This window comes from Hypomesus nipponensis, chromosome 19 (assembly GCF_054491055.1).
Source record: "Hypomesus nipponensis isolate SF chromosome 19, ASM5449105v1, whole genome shotgun sequence".
Lineage (NCBI taxonomy): Eukaryota > Metazoa > Chordata > Actinopteri > Osmeriformes > Osmeridae > Hypomesus > Hypomesus nipponensis.
Genome location: NC_140379.1, coordinates 20,627,501 through 20,633,481, shown reverse-complemented (window position 1 = coordinate 20,633,481; position 5,981 = coordinate 20,627,501). Strand labels below are relative to the sequence as shown.

At 44.1% G+C, this 5,981-nt stretch overlaps 1 long non-coding RNA gene across 1 annotated transcript; it reads left to right on the top strand.

Annotated features, from left to right (window-relative positions):
* The first annotated feature begins 237 nt into the window (after nt 1–237).
* On the top strand, nt 238–3,906 carry LOC146250689 (uncharacterized). The gene is made up of 3 exons (XR_014732271.1): nt 238–819; nt 1,663–2,708; nt 3,026–3,906. It is a non-coding gene; the product is annotated as an uncharacterized LOC146250689 (long non-coding RNA).
* Nucleotides 3,907–5,981: the final 2,075 nt, after the last annotated feature.

Genomic DNA, 5,981 nt, shown 5'->3' with positions numbered 1-5,981 from the left:
TTACTGTAGGAGCCATTTATGATTTGTTAGAAATTCTTTGATTTCAAGTCGAGATTATGACCCTGCTGGCAGAACCAAGTAATGGCACCTAGAACAGTTAATTGATCGCCTCACCTGTGTTAATCGTGTTTAATTAGGAGGTGAATCCCTACAAGAAGATGGCATTGTGTGTTGCGTTTGGTAGAGAGCCTGTTGTGGAAAGTTGGAGTTTAGAGACGCTAGCAGGCATATGGTTTTTCAATTTTTTCTGAATCTGTTTTTGCACCTTTTACTTTACCATTGATATTTTGTGACAACACCTAAGTTTAAATAAACAAATTCAATATTGAAAACTCCTACGGCGTCAAGATGGAAGTGACTGATTAGAGGACACTACAGTTACTGTAATAGTTCCGTTGCTGTATATTTTAATTGTTATAGTTTACTAGTTGGAGACAACGGGGGGCTGGTTGTTTTCATCCTTATTCGTATAAATATAACCTATTTTAGAGTTGTTTCCCCTGGAACAGATTTCATGTTCCAACCAAGGGGGGCTGTTGCTGTCTTGGTGTGTGGGGCTGCATCAAATACCCTCTTAGCTTTGTTAAATTGCTGCACTAGTCCACACTTGACCGGTGGGGATCTCATTCTATTACGACTGAAACTGTTAGCTGCTCCTGGCATTCTCTAATCCCTGTTCTCCTCTCTGTCCCCCCCACTCATCCCTTGTGGTGTGGGGGGTCTGAGCTGTCAGGACCTGCCTGGTCGTCGGTCTACCAACGCTGGACCAGGTCGTCAACTGGAAACCAGCCTCCATGACGGCCAACAGCGAGTTTCCAGGTCCCATCCAACGTCTATAAAGCCGAACAATGGATTTTTGATGTTTCAAAACCCATTGACACTGTATGACTATGTTTAGCTTGTGTTCTGCTCCTCTCTCTTGCCAACCGTCTCTGGAGGAGGGGATCCCTCTCTGAATTGCTCCTCCCAAGGTTTCTTCCATTTTTTCTCCCGTTGGGAGTTTTTCTGGGAGTTTTTCCTTGTCTTCCTTGAGGGTTTAGGTTGGTTGAGGGGCAGTTCTATGGGCGTATGTGAAGCCCTCTGTGACATGCTTGCGTGTAAAAAGGGCTATACAAATAAATTTGATTTGATTGTTTTGACTTAGCCTCAGTGACAGACTTGGCTCGCTCACTCACTGGCAGTGTGTAAACGATATTGGAGTTCACTCAATTTTACTCCTAAAACGTCAGGGAGGGCTGCTTTTTGTAGACAAGAGTCTGCTGAAAATAGCCAGTATATAGGATCTTTCCAAACAAGCCTATTTCATTTGTCATTTTCCTGAGAAAGCGACCTACGTTAGCCAGGCTAGTTTCACTCGGTCAGTGTATTTAAAGGTCTCTGACAGTCAGAATCACTGTTTACAGGCAAAGGGCGAGTTGGTCTTTGGTCAGATGTGTATATTGACCAGTTTAGAGCTAAATACTCTTGCCAGAGCCTGGAATTGAGCCAAATGTTTGGAGTGACTTTGCATGGCCGGGTCTCCATCAGTTCAACACATTTGAATTTAAGTTCAAGTAATGCCATTGCATTTCACAGTCAAAACTGTAGTTTATGTCAAGTGTAGATGTAAAAAGCTTCATTTTTCACAACTGACATGGATCTTTTCTTCACTTTCTGAATAAGGTCTGCAGAGGCCTGCTCAACAAAAAATACGGAGTGTAACAGAGGATGCCCCGCAGCCTTCACCCCCACCAGTTTGCCTACAGAGCGAACAGATCCACAGGAGACGCAGTGGCGGCAGCACTCCATGCCGCTCTTTCACACCTGGAGCAGCAGGGGAGCTATGTGCGAATGCTCTTTGTGGATTACAGCTCTGCATTCAACACCATCCTCCCACACAAGCTAGTGATTAAGCTTGGGGACCTCGGGCTCCCTTATACCACATGCAGGTAGATCAGCAGCTTCCTCTCTGGCCGCAGACAGTCAGAGTGGGCCATCACACATCCACAGCCCTTAGCCTCAGCACTGGCTCCCCCCGGGGCTGTGTGCTCAGTCCCCTGCTCTACTTCCTCTACACACACGACTGCACCCCTGTCCATCACAGTAACACCATTGTAAAGTTTGCAGATGAGACCACAGTGGCGGGGTTTATCTCTGTGGGGGATACAGAGAAGAAGTGGAGCGGCTGTCGAATTGGAGCACGGCCAACAACCTTCTCCTTAACACTACAAAGACAAAATAACTCATAATATAATACAGGAGAAAGAAGATTGAGATCACACCATTGACCATCAGCTGGATCAATGTGGAGAGGGTGGCAGACTTTCGCTTCCTGGGGGTCCACATACAGGACAGCCTATCCTGGAGTGTGGACACCTCTGAACTGCTGAAAAAGGCCCAGCAGAGACTGTCCTTCCTGAGACTACTCAGGAATTGAGGAGTAACATCACACAAAGACTGCTGGTGTTCTTTTACTGAGCCTCCATTGAAAGTGTACTCACATACTGCATAGGCATTTGGTATACCAGCTGTACAGTGGCTCAGAGGACAATGCTCCAGAGGGTCATCAACACAGCTCAAAAGATTGTTGGCTGCCAACCTCCCCGCACTGGGAGACCTACACAGATCCAGTTGTCTCAAGAGCCCAGAACATCATAAAAGACACTTCACATCCTGGGCACTCCCTGCTTGAAATGTTGCCGTCAGGCAGATGGTACAGATCAATCAAGGTAAGGACAAACAGACTCAAACACAGTTTTTATCCAACTGCAATAACCACTGTCAATGCTGCCAAAAAATTATGTGCACAATGTCATGTTATGTTTTATGTGATGACTGTGGATGTATGACATGGGTGTGTTGTTTATGGTACTGTCTCAGGTATATTTATTCTGATTTATTAGTTATTGTTGTTTAATTTAGTAGTTTTAGTACTTTAGTAATTTTATCCTTTTATTGATTTTTAGGCCAATGAATGTTGCACTGACTGGAAGCACATTAATTTTGTTGTACCTGTGACAATGACAAATAAAGATTTATCTATCAGGATGCAACAGAGGTTGCTGTGAGCAACACAGACCCCTTGCTGGACTACCCCTCTCTAGCTGGACAGCTTCTCTTCAGCCTTGACCCCAGGATGGCTTCATCCAGCTGGCCTGCTCTGCCTGCCTGCAGGCTCTGCTTGCCACTGCCTGCCAGCCCTCCAGAGACGGACAGTACAATACAAAATGGCTGACAGGGGTGTTATTACAGATTTAGTACAAGTTATACTAAATCTAAATCTTTTTCATTTAACTGGCAAGTTTTCCTTTTACATGGTAGTTGCTATGCCTCAGGGGTATTGACACTTGCGGTGGACATTTGAGAATAAATACACCCAAAGCTGCTAGAATGTAGTAAGTATTTATTGAATATAGCTTTTTGCAGAAAGGACCTGACACACACAGCGTACATTGGGTAGTCTGTCGTCATCTGATGAACAGTTTTCTCAGAAACTTTCTAGAAAGTCACTAAATTATATATATTCACTACAACAGCTTGATTGATGGAAAGATTAACATTTCTTGTTTAGAACAGGCAGTAAGTCAGTCTTTTCAAAGATATGCAATTTACTTAAATGTTTAGTTTAATTGTTTATTTTATAGTTAATATAAAGGTGAATTGCCTTTCGTAATTAACAACTATAAAAGTCATGATTTGCTTGCTCTATAGAAAGTCAACACAATTGATCGTTGATTTCACTTGTTGCTTGTCTACCCTTTTGGTTTGCCATCTACTATGTAGTCTACTGTTGGTATTATAGGCTTGTGTGCTGTCAGTTATGTGTTTACTGCCTTTTTTCTTACTGTGCTGCCACATGCCAAAGAAAAATGTAATGTATGCATTTGATGAATAATAAAGTTTTGTTGTTTTACTATGTCTGGCCATTAAATCCATAGACATAATAAAGAATGTCTATGATTAAATCATTGAGTGACCTAAAAACAGGTGTGAAGCCTGGTAATTTCCGGTTATTTTCTGCCACGAGATACGAAGGCAAACAAGCATCTAAGAGAAGCAATTACTAAATCAAAGTAACTCATCACAAATTATGCATACAACTTAAATATATTATATATAGTCAACAGTGAATGAGTTTGTTAGGCTACTAGCGTAAAGTTAAGTTTGGTAATAATTTCAGTAGACCCTAACCGTTGTTTGGCCAAACGAGAACTGAATGTCAGCGAGCCTAGCATAGCTGTTGTCAGGTTCAGTTTTTCATGTTTTTTCCACAAGATCGTACACTCTCAACGTTTCATATGTTAAAGATATAACTGAAAGAGGCACATAGTAGTACTATATAAATGTATTTGAAGGGTAGTGAGTTAGGTAGTCTGCGTTAGTCATTAAACTGAGTAGGATACCTGTTTAGTAGGCTGTGCATACACATGTGCCATCGAAACCCAGAAATTACAGAGCCCCCCGATATATCAAACCCCAATTGACCCCCTGATTGTAACTTATGTCATAGAGTTATATCCGTGATTCAGACTGTAGCCTGTTGCAACATTTCTTAAACGGTCTTAACAGCAGAGGTATTGTAGTCGAAAGGGAATGGGTTTCAATTGTTTCGTTACCTGGGCTTGCATGATTAAGTTAATGACTCGTGTATAGCGTTAGCTAGCTTGTAGCCGTGGACTGCATTTCATTAACACAGTGAATGAACAAGTTAGTAATGTTTAACCAACACGGTTGAATATAGTAGGTTTAGTTTGGTTTGTTGCCAACGTGGGACAACTGCACAAGACTTCTCAGACATCACTCATGGTTCCCAACTGTTGTTGTGTAGCAGAGAGGATAGAGAGACTGACTTGTAACCTTATGCTCATGAGTTCAAATCCCCATACAGCCTATTGTTGTTAGCCAAACATGAAATCGTTTTGCTTGTATATTTTTATAATATTTTGCCATTTTGAGGAGGAACCCGCATCGCTGCTTGCAGCTATATTTATTGTTGTAATCCTTAGAGTCTTGATCCCTATGGGGTCACGGTAAACGTCCTCAGATTATAATAAGGTTAGTGGTAATAGTAGATGATCGGGTATGTTGTCTAACAGGAGTGTGAGTGCCTTGATCAGTACAGGGTCCAAGCATTGAAATTATCCCTGTGGCACTCATTCTCCAAATGAGGAAAATGTCACATACTCAGGTGCGGACGTTAAGGCCCCCAGGATATAAGGAGGAAAGCCTACATATCAATTTTCTCTCGCCAGCCTGCCTTTGTCTACGTGTCCACTCTGGGTTGTGTTCCAGGCCGCTTATGTTAAGAGATTCGGCTCCATATCTCAGGAAGTGGGGGACTAGGTGTGAGTCTAGGTTGCGGCAGTTATTGATGTTATAGAGATGTTGGGTGAGGCGTTGTTGGAGAGAATGACCCATCTTGCCGACATAGTGCAGGCCGCAAGCACTGCACGTGATCACATACACTGCGTTACAAGTCGACAGCGGCAGGGAGGCTACTGAAAGTCTGACCTGGAGCGTTCGACAGTGAATGGTAGCGAGGGGTGAAAAGTGTGTGTGCGACGGCTGTGGAACCTGGCTGAGTGGTCTAAGACCACTTCTGACCAGGAACTCTCCAACACTGCAGTTTTTCTTATAGGCCAAGATGAGGGTGGCTCCCTCCAATACGCCAGAGCCTCTCAGGTGCTGAACAAGGTTCTGTTTCAGTCTACGGTTTAGTAGCCGAGTACGGCGTCCGAACGTCGTCACCAGAGGGATAGTGAGTGTGTCATCACGCGGCGTGACTTCCAGAAAGGTCCACCGTGCCAGCTATGGCGTGACGGTCGTGGTGTCAGTCGCCCGTGTAACTGGAGCAGCATTGAGAGGGGCTATTCTCTGGGCCCCCAGTAGGGAGGACCCAGGTGCGGGCGTCGTAGTAGCTGCCTACGCGTGTACCGGCCGAGAGCTGGAATTGGACGGATTTATGCTCCGGGCCTCCAGAGGGAAGGAGCCGGGTGCTGGCA